This window comes from Myotis davidii, unplaced genomic scaffold (genome assembly GCF_000327345.1).
Source record: "Myotis davidii unplaced genomic scaffold, ASM32734v1 scaffold575, whole genome shotgun sequence".
Taxonomy (NCBI): Eukaryota; Metazoa; Chordata; class Mammalia; order Chiroptera; family Vespertilionidae; genus Myotis; species Myotis davidii.
In genome coordinates, this window is record NW_006290306.1 from 2,733,874 (window position 1) to 2,750,483 (window position 16,610).

General features: G+C 44.3%; 1 pseudogene; it reads right to left on the bottom strand.

The window, feature by feature from the left end:
• Window positions 1–629: 629 nt before the first annotated feature.
• Window positions 630–1,225, bottom strand: LOC102762065 (annotated as a pseudogene).
• Between the last annotated feature and the right edge of the window lie 15,385 nt (window positions 1,226–16,610).

Consider the following 16,610-nt stretch of genomic DNA (forward strand, 5'->3'; position numbering starts at 1 on the left):
ATGGGCCACGAAGTTTCAATCACACTGTACGTGCGCGCCCACATGTGGTATTTTGTGGAAGAGCCACCGTCAAGGGGCCAAAGAGCCGCATGTGGTTCGAGAGCTGCGGTTTGCCAACCATGGGAAAGGCAGTAGTTTATGTATCAACTTTTCTAGATGATATTTGCATTTTAAAAGGGAGCTTTAAGCCCTCACCATTTTGGTTCAGTGGATAGAATGTTGGCCTGTGGACTGAAGGATCCTGGGTTCAATTCCAGTCAAGGACACATGCCTGGGTTGCAGGCTTGATCCCCATAGCGGGTGTGCAGGAGGCCGCCAATCAATGATTCTCTCTCATCATTGATGTTTCTATCTCTCCCTCTCCCTTTCTCTCTGAAATCAATTTTTTTTAAGAAAAGGGAGTTGTAATGCCTTTAATCCTTAGCTCTTTGCTAAGGCAGGGAGCTTTCAGGCAACTGGATGAGGATGGGAGATTCCTTGAACTCCTCCCACCCCTCTTTTCTTTATTTTTAAATTTTAATATGTTTATTTATGATAACTTTATATAACTTTCTCCTGATATTTGATGTTACAAACTTTATGGTCTTTGAGATGCTCAGGATCCTTGTATGTAATTGGCATAAACCCCATTATTTGAGCTTTCTTAATCACTTTTGTGATTTCTTTTTGTTTCTTCCCATAAAAACCTGTTAAGTGCCTTCAATGAATGTGGAAATAAAGGAACAAAAGTTGTACATTCTTATAATCTACACCAGTGATGGCGAACCTATGACATGCGTGTCAGAGGTGACACATGAACTCATTTTTTTGGTTGATTTTTCTTTGTTAAATGGCATTTAAATATATAAAATAAATATCAAAAATATAAGTCTTTGTTTTACTATGGTTGCAAATATCAAAAAATTTCTATATGTGACACGGCACCAGAGTTAAGTTAGGGTTTTTCAAAATGCTGACATGCCAAGCTCAAAAGGTTCGCCATCACTGATCTACACATTTTCCACACAAGATATACTTTTTAAGAGGCTCCTTATAAGGATTTTCCATTAGAATGGGCAGGTCCTCATTGCTGGTTCCTGTTTATATTATGAACAACTTCTCCACAGCACCGCTCGGGTTCCTGGGCTGGGCAGCTGACAGCAGCCATTAGGAAGTGCGTGAACCTTTTCCTCCCCAGACCACTGCAAACAGCAACCACAGATGCCATGGTTCCTCAGCCCTCCTCTCCATATCCCTCTTTCCTATCAACAAGTAGATATCTCTCTATATAAAAGCCTAAGCCACTGTTTGACCAGTAGCTATGATGTGCACTGACCACCAGAAGGCAGACGCTCAACATGCAGGCATGGAAACATGGAACAGACTGATGAATCTCAGAGGGAAGGGGGGAGGGGAGAGGACGGGAAGAGATTAACCAAAGATCTTATATGCATGCTAGAGGCCCTGTGCATGGATTCGTGCACTGGTGGGGTCCCTTGGCTGGCCTGCGGAGATCAGGCTGAATCAGTGCAGTGGACCTCAGACATCCCCCAAGGGGTCCTGGATTGTGAGAGGGTGCAGGCCAGGCTTAGGGACTGGATTCGTGCACTGGGCCTCTAGTATTTATAGTTGTCTATTGAGTGTTATAGAGGAGAAGTACCTTGGTCTGGTAGTTGGAAGATCCAAATTCTTATCCACTAAAGAGCTATGGGTGAGCCTTGGTTACCTGGTTTATCCAAGTTGAGCTTCAGGGAACTGGACCCATAGATATTTGCTCCCAGTTTCTTCTTTTTCAGGCTCATAAAAGCGAAAATGCTCTGTAGACTGGGAGATGTGATGGGAGGGTGTATTCATCATATCTTTTATTTTGTGTTTTTAATGCTTTGACATCTTGGGGCCTTGCTGACTCTGCTCCTTCCAGAGTTAGCTGATTCCTAAAGATAGCAAACAATTCACCTGCAACATACCAATCCAGAGCTCATACTCCCAACCAGCTTCTTTATCAAATTCTTATACGCTGGGCAACTATTCTTCTGCCCTAACCACTCCAGGGCCAGGTACCAGACAACTAGGGACAGTCCTGTGTCCTGGGGTCCCTCTGAAACTATCAGAATTAGCCAGTGCTGAACCTGATGAGCCTGCCTCATCTTCTCTCCTTGCAAAAACCACAGTGAAGGCTCTTATCCCCATATCCCCCTTGCTCCCTCTGCCACCTGACTGACTTCTCCGTGTGGCCCCTGGCGGCATGGCATGCCCACTTCTTTTGGGACCTATTAATGTATAACAAAGTTAAAAAACATAATTACTTAATTATTTAAAAAATTAAGTCTCTATTTTTTCTTTAGAGCTGTTTAAAGTCCACAGCAAAATTGAGGGGAAGGTATACAGATTTCCCATATTCCCCTCCACGCCCACCCCGCCCCATATTCATAGCCTCCCTGACTGTCAGCATACCCCCTGTGAGTGGTAAATTTTTTTATAATTGACAAACTTACATTGACACATCATAGTCATTCAAAGCCCATAGTTTATATTACTGTTCACTCTTGGTGTTATGCATTCAATGGGGTCGGACAAATGTATAATGATATGTATTCATTATTATGGCATCATACAGAGTTTTTTTCACTGCTCTAAAAAATCTCTGTGCTCAGTCTACTCATCCACCCACCAACTCTTGGTAACCACTGATCTTTTAATTGTCTCAGTAGTTTTATCTTTTCCAGAATGTCATATAGTTGAAAGCATATAGTATGTAGCCTTTTCAGACTGGCTTTTTTCACCTAGTAATATGCATTTAAGATTCCTCCATGTCTTTTTCTAATATATTTTTATTGATTTCAGAGAAGAAAGGAAAGGGAGAGAGAGATAGAAACATCAATGATGAGAGAGAATCATTGATCGGTTGCCTCCTGCATGCCACCTACTGGGATTGAGCCTGCAACCCGGGCATGTGCCCTTAACCGGAATCGAACCTGGCACCCATAAGTCCATGGGCCGATACTCTATCCACTGAGCAAAACCGGCTAGGGCATCATGGCTTGATTGATCAATTCTTTTTAAGCAAAAAATAATATCCCATTGTCCACCCCAGTTTATTTATCCATTCACTTACTAAATGACATGTTGGTCACGTCCAAGTTTTGGCAATTGTGAGTAAAGCTGCAATAAAATCCATGTGCAGGTTTTTGTGTGGACATGTTTTTAACTCCTTTGGGTAAATACCAAAAAGAGTGACTGCTGGATCATATGGTACAAGTATGTTTAGTTTTTAAAGAAACACCAAACTATCTTTAAAGTGACTGTACCATTGTGCATTCCCAACAACGATGAGTGAGAATTCCAGTTGCTTCGTATACCCACCAGCATTTGGTGCTGTCAGTGTTCTGGATTTTGGTCGTTCTAATTGATGTGTAGTAATGTCTCGTTGTTGTTTCAATTTATATTTCTCTGATGATATATCATGTGGAGCATCTTTTCATATGTTTATTTGCATATATTTTCTTTGGTGAGGTGTCTGGCCAATTTTTAAAATTAGGCTGTTTATTTGGCCCATTAAAAAAATTAGGCTGTTTATTTTCTGATATTGTTGAGTTATAAGAAATCTTTGTATATTTGGGTAATAGCCCTTTATCAGATGTAGCCTTTGCCAATAGTTTCTCCCAGTCTGTGGCTTATTTTCTCATTTTCTTGACTTTGTCTTTGTCAGAGCAGAAGTTATTAATTTTAATGAAGTCTAGCTTATCAATCATTTCTTCCATGGATCATGTTTTTGGTGTTGCTAAAAAGTTACCACCATACCCAAGGTCACCTCGGTTTTCTTCTATGTTATCTTCTAGGATAGCATAGTTTTATGGTTTTGTGATCCATTTTTAGTTAATTTTTGTGAAGGATGTAAGGTCTGTGTCTAGATTCTGTTGTTGTTGTTATTATTATTATTATTGCATGTGGATGTTGTTTTCCCAGCACCATTTATTGAAAAGATGGCAACTATCTCCTGATCTGCTGGCCTCACCATTCCTGAATGACAGTAAATCTGTATTTTGAAGCAGAAGGCCTGCTTTTCATTCGGCTGGAATGCGCTGTCATTTCTGCTAACAGCAATGCTTCTCAATCCCCAGGTCTGCCCTAAATCTCAGGGGATTGATTGTAACATGTCCTCAGGGAGGGAGTGGTGACTCAGAGATGGGTGGTGGGCATGCAGGTCAGCTCCTCCACAGAACAACGGGCACCCGGGAAAGCACCTGCAATTGTATTGCCGTCAGCCCAGAAGAATTCCAGGCTGTGCCTCCCACCCTGCTTCCATTTTCTCCTTTGTCTGGTTTCTTCGAGATCTCTGCTCCCTGGCACTGTGTGTGTGTTCTCCCGCTCGGCCTTATCACCATCTTCACAGCTTTTAAAAATTGATGGCAGGACCTTATTAGAATTTTAAAGTTTGTCTTCATGTAGGTTCTGCATACTCCTTATGAGGTTTATTCTTAACTATTTTTGTTTTGTTTGGACTTTATTTGGTTTTTATTTTATTTTTTAAATAGGATTTCTTTCTTTCATTATATTTTCATATAGTTGTATATGTAGCAAGCTATTGATTTTCATATATAAATTTTTATAGCTAGTCACTTTATTAGATTATCCTATTGATTTTAACTGTTCTTTTTTTTTTTTTTTAAACTTGATTCTCTTTGGTTTTTCCAGGTGTAGAGTCAAAACTAGCCACACATAATGATCACTTTTCTTATTTATGTTTATGAGTTTTATTCTCCCACAGCAATGTTAAGTTATAGTGGTGAGAGTAGCATTCTCCTGTTTCTTAGTTTGGTTTTTCATGAGGAATCTGCCTCTTTGACTCCACCTATGATTCGGGATACTGAACCTAAGTTCTGACTAGCACTCTGGGCTCTCATTGGTTTGACAAGAGAGGGTCAGAGGTTTTAGGGGGCCAGGGTTTCTCAGTGTTTGGAATCCACAGGCTGATGGACCACTTAATCTTCCCAACTTCTTCTTGAAATATCCTCTAGCTTAACTTCTATTCTCAGGAGCTTAGCAAATAACTTTAGGAGGAAGGAACAATATAAAAAAAATAGTCACAGAACTAGCATTATTTTAATGGGTTGTCTAATTAGCAAAACATGATGAATATATTTCTAAGTATATTTTTCCTTTAATTTAAAAAAAATCATGCTAGCACTTTTCAGGCGATAGTGACAGAAATGAAAATTAAACCAGCTTAAATTTAAAAAAGAAGAGTTTCTTACTCTTATAACAAAGCTACAGAAGACTGACTTACCTCTAAAGCTGGTATGTGGTATGGTAGCTCTCAGTAAGTGTCAGGCACTATTTTAAGCATGTGACACATTCTCAACCTTAGTACAAGCTTTTGAGGTAGGTGTGGTTTACCCATTTTATTGGTGAGAAAACAGAGCCTTGGTGAAGAGCCTGCCCAAACTCACAAAACCAGGAAAGAGGTGGGCCTGGGATTGGAGTCATTCTGACTGAAGAGCTTAGGCTCTTAAACCCTGAACACTCTCCTGCCTGCCCTCTGAAGAGCAGAGAGAAAAATGAGCTATTCTCCTTACCTCCAGTTAGAAACATTCCCAAGCATCTCCGATTGGCCTGGCTGGGTCATTTGCCTATTCCTGGACCAATCACTGATGTCAAAGATTGGTTTACTAGGATTAGCCCCGCCTAGGCCACATACCCATCCCAAGGTTTAAAGAGAACTAAATGGGAGAGCAGCTGTTTCCCAAAGAACGAAGGGGAGATGTTTGGGCAGATGAAGTGATAAACATCCCCTACATTTCCCAAAGCCAAAATCTCCACTCCAGGTAGGCCAGCCATATTGATGCTCTGGAAATAAGAGTGGCACAATCTTGCTTCCCCATTTTTTTGCATGCCACCCTCTCTCTCTAAAATGCTCTTTTCTCCTAAGTCATGGGTAGCATATCTCCTCCTTCTATGTGTAGTAAATACCTTTCTTTCTTTTTAAATTCTTTATTGTTTAAAGTATTACATGAGTCTCCTCCCCCCCGCCCCTCGCCACCCATTGACCTCTCCCCTGCCACCCCTCCATTTGCCAGTAATCCCACTTCTAGGAATCTATCCCAAGAAAACAGAAACACCAATCAGAAAGGATATATGCACCCCTATGTTCATAGCAGCACATAGTAAATTCCTTTCTTTAGATAGCATCCAACTTCCTCCCTTCCTACTGACTTTTGGGAGTAGCTCTATCGATTTCTCTAATCATTTGACTGATGAGGTGATACCATTTTCTTGGGGAAAAGGAAAAAAGCTGCTTCTACTCACTCTCTATGCCTTTGAATTTTCCAGCTGATGGAACTTTGCTGGGAAACAAAGTTGTTCAAGGTGTCTGTGCCAAGTTATTAGCATATACTGCCCCAGGCAAAGACACCACTGGAGCGCTCCATCTGTTTTGCCAAGTTCTGTTATATAAGTGACAGCTGAGGGTACCTTTTAAGAAACGCAGTGTTTGTGAATGGTGTGTCTTAATAGAAGAACAGTGAGACACACCAGCATGCAGAGCTCACTTTGTGGGAGCAGGTTTCTCAGAGGTGTAGGGATGTGTAGGTGGAATGGCAATCAAGGTGGGATGTGAGTTACGATGATGACAGGGTTCTTCTCATTTGTGAAGCATTGTTGGTGGCTGAGACTCCTCTGGGGTGCCTGTGTTATAGAAGGATGAACTCATTCTTGAGAGACAAGCCTGGGTGCTTGACTGCGGTTTGCAGAGGAGAGACCATGGATCTAGATATAGTCTCTAAGGGTGGGAGCAGTAATGTTGGCTTATCAGTGTGGCGGTTGTAAAACATGGCTCCAAGGTTCTTTCTCACTCTTCCTGTCAAGGGGTGGGGTCCATGTCTCTTCCTGTTCATTCTGGGTGGGTTGTGACCTCCTTGACCAGTGGAGTATAGAGGAAGGACTAGAACAGGTCATGGGCCATCCATTTGGTCCTCTCACAATGCTTGCTTTCCAGAGAGCTCTCTTGCAAAATCCTTCCCCACCATCTTGTGAGAAACCCAACCCACATGGAGAGGTCATATGTAGGGACTCTGTGCTGTTTTTTGGCCATCCCACCCCAGGTGCCAGACATGTGCCTGCAGAAGACAACTTGGAAGCCCCAGACATTGTGAAGAAGAGAAGAACCCCTCAGCCAGCTTGGTGACCCTCAGAATCTTGAGAAAGATAAAAAGATTTTATAATAAACACACAGTCTTTGGTGTTTATTAAAAAACAAAGATAGCTAGAACAGTCAGTCTCTTGATATCAACTGTAACCCAGGGTGCCAGAACCCTCTTTAGCTCCTTAGTGTTAGAGAGTTAGTAGTTGGGTCATCTCCTGGTTAGTGAATGTGATATTCTGTGCAGATTGTGGTTCTTTGCAAAACTTAGGCTCCCAGGCTGGCTGGCATTCTATATAATAAAAGGGTAATAAGCAAATCAACTGAACAGCAGAATGACCAGTCGCTATGATGCTCACTAATCACCAGGGGGCAGATGCTCAATGCAGGAGCTTCCTTTGGTGGTCAGTGCGCTCACACAGGGGGAGCACCGCTCAGCCAGAAGCCCAGAAGCTCAGAAGCCGGGCTCATGGCTGGTGAGCGCAGCGGTGGTGACAGGAGCCTCTCTCGTCTCCACGGATATCCCCAGAGGGCTCTTGGACTGCGAGAGGGTGCAGGCTGGGCTGAGAGAACCTCCCACCCCCCAGTGCACGAATCTCATGCACCGGGCCTCTAGTTATTTTATAAGCCTCCCAGTATGTACAGAAATGATGCCATCTTGTTCAGGATTATTTTCCCAGCTTGGAGTCTGCTTTGGTTCCCATGATATCTGGGCACTCTGCCCTACTCTATTAGCCTGGATGGAAAATTCCAATGGCTTTTTTTCTCCTACAGATATATTTAGTTTCTAAGAAGCAAGTACCAGCAGCCCATTCCTAGGGTTTGGCAATTATATGGAAGATTTAACCCCAATACCTTTCCTCCTCTTGTCATTTTGGTCATCTCCTGGTTAGTGAATTTGATGCTAGTTTCAGACCATGGAAGCCTGAAGGAGTTCTATCAGCCAGTCAATCAACAAATAACGGTAGAATGATTACTCTCTTTAAGGAAGAAATAAACAACAATGTGACTTAATGCATGTTCTCATGAGCTGGTAACTTATTTGGGGAAATAAGACATACATGGGAAGTAAAATAGTCCAAAGATTATAAGATTTCCAGCCTTTAAATAGCATTTTTACCCATGAGAGTGGGTAGCAGGAACTTTTCATCTTCTTTGTGAGTCTGGTGGAACCCAAAGACTGATTTTATAATACATAGGATTACAAAGTAGACCAAATATATTGAAACATGGCTATCCAAACACTAAAAGCCACAACCAAAGCGAAAACCAGATCTGTGAATGTAATAAAAGCTAATCTTCTGTATTACCCATTAAATAACATCATAACCACCATAATTTTGAAGTAGTGATGAGTATAAACTATATACTGGTACCTGGTAAATACCTGGAACAACTATAATATGGCACAACATACTGTATTTGTGGTTTCCATTGGTGACAAAAATCACAGGCACTGTTAATACTTCCGCAGAGGACGTCTATGTTTATGGTTGAGGGAAATGCTAAATTTTAGTTAGAGGTAGTGCGGACAAAAAGGTACAGTGTGTGTAGCAAATTTAAAAACAACAAAAAAGTGAAGTTGGTCTTGCTTTTATTATCACCATGCACCATTGATTTTAAGCAATGTCAGTGATAAAATACGTAGCTGCAGGGGCCAAAGATTCCCACTGCCCTCTGCTTTCAACTCCAGCATGCCACTGAATAAAGGTATAGATTTCCGCCCCTCCAAGTCCATAGACTCCTGAATTCTATCCATGGACGCCTTGGTGGTCTTAGATTCCAGATTATAAATTCCTGTTGTTGTGTCCCGGCTTAGAGTATGAGCTGGGCTTGCATCTGCTGTGCTGCTGGTTAGTTATGTGCCCTTGGGAAAATTGATTAAGTTTTCTGAGGATCAGGTACCTTCTCTGGAAAATGGGCTGTGATAATGGTGCCTCTCCCTTCATCGTTGGGTGGAGTCACTGAGATCGGATAGTGGGTGAAGTAGTAAACATTGCCTCTGGTCCGAGGAGAGGACTCCATCAATGGAGGTGGAACCAGTGGTCACTGTAATGGTTGATCTTCCCAGCGGCTCTGGAAAAGGGCAATGTTGTCGTGGTTTATCAGGTGAGGAAGCCAGTCTCTCCCCATCATCAGTGCCTTTCTGTGCTGAGCCACAGACTCCAGGATGAGCTACCAGCCTTAGGCTGGGGCTGGCCTCCACCTGGGATGGGAACCTATTGGGTTCTGCAGCCCAGTGGAAAGGCTGTGCTCATACGAAGCCTAGCTCAAGCCACTCTGCTTGCACATAGCATCTTGACCTTGGGGGCCACTCCCTTGTTAGAGTCCCCTGGTCTGGGAGGCTCATCTGGCACTTGAGTTATATGTGGCTGTTGTTTTTCTTATGTCAACTGCTCTTTTTGGTTATATCATAAATGATTGAGGTTCAGGGAACTGCAATACAATTCCTCTGGGTGGAAGGAGCTTTTATCTTCCTCCCTCTCCAGCTGACAGCCGTGAGCATAATAAGCGATTGTTCAGTGAATGACTAGATAAGTTAACAGGTGAAGTGATTTACTGTAGGATCCTGGTGCACTTCTCAGCAGCTGGTTTTGGGCCTTGCTGTCCCGAGCCGGGGTCTGCCTGTGCCAGAGCCCTTTAGTGTTCACACAGTGTGCTTGCAGCACTGGCCGCACTGCTCGTGAAGTTGGCAGGGCGGGTTGATCACGTCTGCAAGTCAAACAGAACCCGCCACTCCAGAAGTCTGACTTTAAGTCAGGTGCCTTTTCCCCTTCACCCAGTACCCTGACACAATCTCCCATCCCGAGATTCAGATCAAGTTGGTCTGGGCTGGGCTTCCTACAGCTCTCACCGCCCCTGGCTGAGAGCCACGGCCCAACACTAACAAGGAGGGGTCCAGGCAGCATGGGGGCTCTTGTGGATCTGAGCACTGCTCTCTCTCCCCTGCTAGCTGTGGGGTTCTGGGTAAGTAACTTAACCTCTTTGAGCCTCAGCTTCCTCATCTGTGAAATGGGGGTAATGATAGTACCCAGCCTCTAGGGAGATCCAGAGGATGGAGTGAGACCACATGTGCAATGTTTTTAGCATGTCCCAAGTGTTGAATAGATGGTGACGGCTCAGGGGAAGGTGCATGGCTGTCCCAACCCCTTTATCACAGCAGGCCCCAGAAGTTTGGAGCTGCAACGTGCTATTTATTATCCAGGCAGGAGGAATGTAAAGGAAGAGACTTCTGCGTTTACAGCACTTTTACTTTATTAAGAGGCTTTCTAATGTAAAAAATGCTCACACAGCCACTTTCCAGGGCAGCTGCATTACCATTATTTTCAACACTCAGGACAAAATGAGATTAGGTGTGGGGAAGGGGTGAGGTAGGGTGAGCGTTTAAGGGCTGGATTGAAATCCAATTCTGCTGGTTGAGCCCGTGTTAATGCAATATTATGGGATTTGGAGGCAAGGGCCTCTGTGGCTTAGTCCAAGGTTTCTCCAACATCTGGGTCACTGGCAATGTCACTGTTGCTTTTATTCTAACTACTGCAGGGGGACAGTGAGAGAGGAGAGCTAATTCCTAATTCTCACAATTGCTTGCCTTCAAGGCGCCAAATAGACACTCTTGCCAACGAACCTTCCTTGATCACAAGAGACCTGAAACAGAAATGGCTTAACCCTTTCTGATGATTAGACATGGCACAGGAGCACACATACCTGGTATCTTTCCGCTTCATCCGGATGAATTTCAAACAGGAGAGCTCAGAGATCGAAGAGAGGCACAGGTTTAATTACCCTGAGCAGCCACACATCTGCTCAGCCTGCCAGGAGGCCCTGGGAGCCGGAGCAAGAAGCAGCACACTGAGCACACACTTATCAGAGTGCTGCGTGCTGGGGCCTGTGAGTGGTAGGGATTTCAATCTCAGTCCCTTCCCAGGGGGAGTTCCAGGTTTCGAATGTGAAAAACTATAATAAAAGATACCACTGTGACACGGGCCTTAAGAGAGCAAGGCAGATACTCTTCCAGGCTGACCGAACAGCCGTTGTTAATTTCTTTCTCCTGGTCCTCGCCTACTCAGAGACTCGGGGAGTTACAGTCTCATTTACCACCCTCCACTGCAGCTGGAAGTGGTCCGTGATGCACTTGGGGGCATGAATCGCTAAGAAGAAGATGTCTGGGTTTCAGGATAACTGCTGTTCTCCTGATAAAAGAGGAGAAGCAGCTGAAAAGCAAATATGATGCTGGACATTCAGCAGCCCTCTTGCTACCAGGAGGCAGCAAGCCTGAGACAAAGGTGGCTGTAGAGAAGCTGTTCTTGATCTAAGCCAGCAGTGCCTTCCTGGAGCCTCTTGATATGCACATATCAGGCCTTTGCAAGACCACCATTGGCCTTGCTTGGGTCATTCTTGATTGCTGAGGCACAGAGAGGGAAGGACAGCCTATGGAGGTCCCCCTTCCCCAACTGTGATGGCCCCACCATGTGTGCCAGCCCCAGGGGACCACAGGGAATGAGAGATGAGCTCCCCAAGGAATCAGAGGACAGTGGGTAGACTAAACCACCGTGACTGTAGTGCTTGATAAGCAGTTTGTTTGAGTACAAGTAACCTGGGGAACAGCAGGGCACAGATCTGCTCTTGAGCACTTGTCTCCAGGTCACCTGACCTGAGGAACCACCTCCCTCCTTGACTGAAACTGTGGAGTAGGAACAAAGGCTGGGCTTGTCACGCTGTGCAGTCAGCAGCCCTCCAGGGGACACTACAGGGTTTCGCAGGAGGCCAGCCTCTGCTGGAAATGTCACATTTATCTTTTTTTCTCCCTTCACATGCCTTCCAGTTGGCTGCACGACCATTTTATTGCTGTTAAAGACACATGTCTCTCTCACATTAAAACAGAGAAAGTAGCAGGAGGGATGGAAAAAGCAGCAAATTGCAGGCTGGTTTCATTATCTCTGGGCTGAAGTGGAACCAAATGTGGCTCAGGAAGTGTGACTTCCAGCACACCCGGCCTTCCTCATGGTCCAGCGTGCTGGGCGAGGGCCCTGTCATTACTCATCTCCCAGGAGCCCTGAGGAATCCTGCCCTGGCGGCCTGGCCTCCAGAATTGCCTGCAGCCCCTCCTTGGACTCGGGCATCAGCAGCAGGGACTACAAGGTGTGCTCTCTGACCAGCTGCAGGCCTTGCGGGGCAGAAACTCCTGGCATTAGGCAAAGAATGGAGCATTGTGAAGCTCAGGAGAGAAACCTAATTTGGATGCTCTCAGTTTCTTTGTTTCTGTTCAGTCTCCGGAACCCCCCTGCTCCCACTGCAGTCCTTTGCCATCCAACCAGTCAAGAAACCTGCCTTCTTTGTGCATCCATTCCGCAACTATGTTTTTTTAAATCCTCACCCGAGAATATTTTTTCCATTATTTTCAGAAAGAATGGAAGGGAGGAAGGAGGGGCAGGGAGAGAGAAGAGAGAAGAGAGAGAGAGAGATGTGAGAGACACATTCATTGGTTGCCTTTGGCACGCTGACCGGTGCCAGGGATTGAATTTAGGACCCTTTTGTCCTTAGGCCAATACTCAAACCACCTAGAAAAACTGGCCAGGGCCATTCCACAACTTTTATTGAGCTTTCAATATGCTCCAGACACTTTTCTTGGTTCCATTCCTTTGCGAAGCAAAGACTCCCCAGAACTTCTGGCCACCACCTGCAGCAGGCACCCCCGCCCCTGCTGTGGAGTGGCAGGAGTTTAGTGCCCATCTTTCTCCCCCCTCACCCCTGCCTTCTGGATCCAATACTTTCCTTCTCCCCTTATTCCTGCTCTTTTTCTCTCCGTGACCCCTGGCTCCCTATTAGCCTTTTGGGGGAAAAATCTATTGTTTATGTTTGTTTATTTTTCTCTTTAATATAAACAAGCCTTCTAGTCTTGTAGCGTCTTCTTATTCACCTCTTGGGTGTTAGAGAAATACTTTTATCTGGATGCAGCAATCGTAGAGGAAAGGACAGGCAATTCTGGAGTGAGAAGAGTTTTCATTGTTAAGCACTGGCACTGTCACTCACTTTTGTGACCTTGGGCAAGCTACTTAAGCTCTATGAGTCTGTTTCTTCATCTGTGCAATGGGTATGATATTAACAGCTGCCCATAAGTCTTTAAAGGGGGTTAAATGAAATGATTCATGGGAATAGCACAATGTGGACGGTTCATGTTCGCAGACTGTGCAGGAGGTAACTTTAGTCCTGGCTGCAGCAGAGGGCTGTTTACCAGTGCTGGGATCTGCCCTTCACCCCCAGGTTTCAAGATTTTGGAAAGCTTTTTATCTCCACTGTTACCATCCTCACCCCTGAGGCAGATGTTAGATGCTGACTGAGATGTTTTCTGGGTTAATTTCCACTGAACACTCAGGGTTCTATGTTTCATAATGTCTCAATAGGCTGGAATTTTAATCTCCCTTTTGCCACTCCTAGTCTTATTTTGGAAACAAACTTAATGTCCCATTTTTGAGATTCCGAGTGTGTGACCCCCCTGAACTCTTTGGGGCATCCGTTTGCTGCTGCTTATGGCCCTGGGCTCCTGACCTGGCTTCACTGCCCCTCGGAGCTCACCTGGAGACCCCAGGCTCTCTCATGCCATCTCCGCTCCTGGCCTCTGGTTTTGGGTGTCACTGTTACTTGGTTTCTGATTTAGATTTGGCATCTCTCAGATTCCTTGGCGGCAGCTCTGTACATCCCATGACTCTCCTCCTGCCTTTCCTTCCACAAGTCAGTCAATGGCCACTCAGCCTTTCAGATGGTCCAAGTCCTTTCTGGAACTTTCTAGTGGGAAGGCTCTCATACACCTATTCTCCTTTTGACATTAAGCAGCACTGTTGTGCTTTTAATTCCAATTGAATTCTTTGTGCTGCTGTGAAACTTGCTTTATGTACCTAGGAAGATTCACGCTCCACTTTCGCCCACATTATAGAGTAGATGTATAATATATCATTGGATTATATTTTATATAATGTATAATGTATTCTAGAATATATCATATATAATATATGCAATACTGTATATAATACAAGTTTTCCTCTGAGTCTAACACAATAGTTTTGGGGATACTTGAAATGCTGGAAGAGGTAAAACAATGGGTCATGGTACCCCCTAGTGGCAGAGTATGGCAACACACATCTCAGCAAAAGGGAAAGTTTGTAACTTTTTATTAATAACAAAAAATTAGAGACCACACAGATGGACCTAATTCCCCTTGTGTTATAAATTTAAATGTATTTCCATTGCAACCTGCATTCACAGATATCAAGATTATTATTTTTGAGCTCTATGATTTAAGTCTTGTTAAGGACTATCTGTAGAGCAAAAAAAAAATTTTTTTTGGATTCACAATACTGTTTTCTATATTTAAATGAATAAAATAACATTTCCCCCTAGGATTTATGTTTTTATTTTTTCCAAAAGGATTTCTGTAAAATTGAAGCATGTCTGACACCCCAGGGCATTTCACATGCCTACTAGTAAGGTGTTCTGTCTGGTGCATGCAACAGCCTTTGCGTGCTCACCAAGTGTCAAGGATTCTGAACCAGACATCGCTCATTAGGAGACCTCTACAGGCGTCCAGCAGGCCACTGGGCAGTCCCATCCGAATTGGGTATGCTGTGGTGTGTGGTCCTCTTTGCTGGTGCTCAAGATCTCCTCCATCCCTTTACCTTCATTCCTTTGAGCATCTCCACCTGCTGCCCCTACAGGACCCCTGGCCCAGGACCTGGCAATGGGCATAGATGATCTTTTAGCTGCAGACCAGCACCCTGATGGCTGCCCAGGGCCTTGACCACACTGAAAATCTATAACAGTCACAGCACATAGAGCAGGAGTGGGCAGACTTTTTCTGAAAAGACACAGGAACTAAGTATTTCAGACGCGTGGGCCATACAGTCTCTGACACCACCACTCAGTTCGGCTGTTATTGTGCAAAGTAGCCAGAAATGAATGGGGTAGCTGTGTTCCAATGAAGCTTCCTGAATAAAAAAACATTGAATTTTATATAGTTTCCATATGTCATGAAATCTTCCTCTTTTGATTTTTTGTAACCATCTTAAAATGTGCAGATCGCTCTTAGCTTGCTGACGGTACGAAACAGGCACCAGGCTGGACTTGGCCCGAGGGGCAGCGTTTGTTGACTCTTGTGTTAGAGTGACATTCCATCACCTCTTTCTAGCTGATGCCAATTCTCCTGATCACCACAAATGGCAGGAATCAGGACTCTATTCTATCCAATACTCTAAATAAACCACAGATTCTAAGTGCTTACATTTTTTTTTTTTTTGGTAAATTCCAAACAGATGTTTTGAACCACTTGGATGAGTTGGCCTTTTATTTCCTAAAAAATTTTGTTGATCCACTGAAAATTCTGTTTGAAAAGCGACCTTATGGCTGTTTTATAAAAGTCCAATTTAGAACCTTTGGGGCCTCACTCAGTCACCTCCGAATCCCTTTCTTTCCATGTCCACACCTCTGCCATTTTCTCCGTTCTCCTCCTAATTAGCTGACTCTATAATTAAACGGTTTCTTATTTAGTGGTTTGGAGCCCTCACTGACTCTAATCATCCCCTGGCCCTCCTGTGGCCTCTTCTATTTCCTTTTGAGATGAAGTGCCCAGACCTGAATGGCAGTCAAGGTCAAGCCGCCCGCATTTGTATTACACACGAGCACACCATTACCGGGGTGTTCGCTTCTCCTTAATACAGACTAATAGCTCATTCTCCTTTGTGACCTCCAGCGAGCACTGAGCAGCCATCTTTAGGACTCTCTGTGATAATTTCAAGTTCTTTTCCTCAGGAAGTTATAATTAATTCAGGGCCCATCAGTGATCATAAATAGTTTAAATTGCTCTTTCGAGTGTGAATTGCCTCCCATGGGTCACTTAATTTACCAGGTGTCCCTGGCTGTGCTTGTCCCAGGACCAGCTGCTGTCCCCGCCTTCTTAGCTTGGTTTCCACATCTCACTTGGGTCCAGTCTGGGGAGGTGGAACTCACATTTGGGAAGGAGCTGGCACTCTGCTATTGACCCATCTACCAATGCATGCAGGATGGATTTGATCAGATTTGAGGAGTTTCAAGCCCAAGGAGGTTGTCTCTGGAGTATTTTCAAGAGGCCAGATGGATCCCAGAATTGTGCTAGGACTTGGCTTGCTTCTGTTCAGAAAAAAATCAGGGATTTTACTTTCCCTGTTTTGGTTTTACACGTTTTCATTGTTCTCCACTCTGGAGGACTTCGGAGACAAGGTTCTGCCCTGTTGACTAGACTACGCTTGTTTGTCCTCAATTGGTAGTTGTGTGTGAAGTTTAAATACATGAATTAAGTTGGTAGAATTTGGATATCCTATATAATAAAGATGTAATATGCAAATGGTCATTACCCCATGAAGCATAATGACTGACTGTGTAACGACCGGATCACGGATCAGCAGGAGGGTCGGGCACTGGTGGTGGAGAGCTACGAGGGGGGGCAGAGGGTGCAGGGCAGCAAGCT